The following is a 1,710-nucleotide window of genomic DNA, read 5'->3' on the forward strand; positions in this document are numbered from 1 at the left end:
GACTAGGACATGGCGTGCGATGGTGAAGCAAGGAGGAAAGCACTAGGGTGGAGGAACTCAAGCGGTCTTTTTATTTTCTCTCATATTTATTGAGCACCAAATATAGGATCAGGCCTGAACTAAGCACTAAGGGCGTGGTGCACGTATAAGCTTTTTCATGTCCAGCCCTGTGTGAGGTGGTGCTGGGAACGCAGTGGTGATCAAGACAGCTCTGTCCCTGCACTCACAAGAGAAGGACATTCACTAGAAAGTGACAGTGCAGAGTGGTCAGGGGAATGCTGAAATGATCAAGGCGTTGAGGGAGGAAGCACAGGCTGGAGTGATCAGAGCCACAATGGAGAAAACAAAGATGAATGTGTGAGCCCAGAGGAGGTGTCTGACCCAGGCTGGGCATAGAGGAAGGCTTCCTGGAGGAAGGGACATTGGAAGAAAAGACTGGGGCCAGCAGGTAAAAGGCAGGAAGGAACATTTATATCAAAGGGAATACGATATATACATAGAATGGGATATTATTCAGCCTTAGAAAAGAAGGAAATCCTACAATATACAACAACATGTAAGAACTTGGAGGACATCATGCTAAATGAAATAAGCCAGTCTCAGAAGGACAAATAGCGCATAATTCCACTTACATGAGGTATAGAAAATACTCAGACTTATTAGAACAGAGAGTAGAATTGCAGTCGCCAAGGGCTAGCGGGTGGGGGAAATGAGAACTTGCTAATCTATGAGAATAACATTTCGGTTATACACGATGAAGAGTTCTTGAGATCTGTTGTAAAATATTGTGCCTGTAGTTAATAATACTGTGTTGTACACTGAAAATCTATTGAGAGTAGATCTCATGTTAAGAGTTCTTAGCAAAAAAAAAAAGACTGTGAGAAAGCAAAGTTCCTTAGTGTGTCATAGGAGCCTGATGTTCTAGCAGGAATTAATATTTAGAGAGCATTTCCAACATATAGGTCTCTGCTTTAAGCACCTTATATATAGTATCAGGTACTGTTCTAGGCAATTTTCATGTAACATCTCATTTAATCTGCGAAATAGCCCTGTGAGCAAGTTGTCAATAACTTCATTTTATAGATGAGAAAACCAAGACACAGTGAGGTCAGATAAACTTGCCTAAGGTCTCACAGCTGGTGGGGCCTGAATTTTACCCCAGTCTGGCTCCAGTGTCCATCCTCTTAACCATGCATGACACTGTACTGTCTCTCTATGTGTATACTGACCCTTTTGGAGTATTTTCCTTTTTTTTTTTTTTTTAGCCAGAATATATTCATATATTACTTGTACAATTTGAAAAAAATTTTAAAAATTAAGACATGATCTCTAAGTACTATTATTAATTGGAGAAAAGCAAGGTTCAGAACACCAGGAATAGCACGCTACTATGGTGGGTAGGCAGGTAGGATGCAGGGTCTTCTTGCAAATGTATAAACTATCTTTGGAAGGACACATAAGAAACCAGTAATGGCAGTCACCTCCTTATGGCTAAAGGAGAAGGTGAGGAAGAGACTGATTTTTCTTGCATAATTTTTGTCACTTGGAAACGATTGAAAGAGCGATGTTATCAAAATGGCTAGGAGTTTTTCTAACATCTTCCTCCTAAAGAACATTGCTTTGAAAATCACCCATAGATGAGAGTCCCTTTCTGGAAGTCCAGGAGTCCAGCAGAGAAGTTCTGGCACACTGTTGGAGCAAAAAATAAAA

Source organism: Pteropus alecto, unplaced genomic scaffold (genome assembly GCF_000325575.1).
Source record: "Pteropus alecto unplaced genomic scaffold, ASM32557v1 scaffold281, whole genome shotgun sequence".
Lineage (NCBI taxonomy): Eukaryota > Metazoa > Chordata > Mammalia > Chiroptera > Pteropodidae > Pteropus > Pteropus alecto.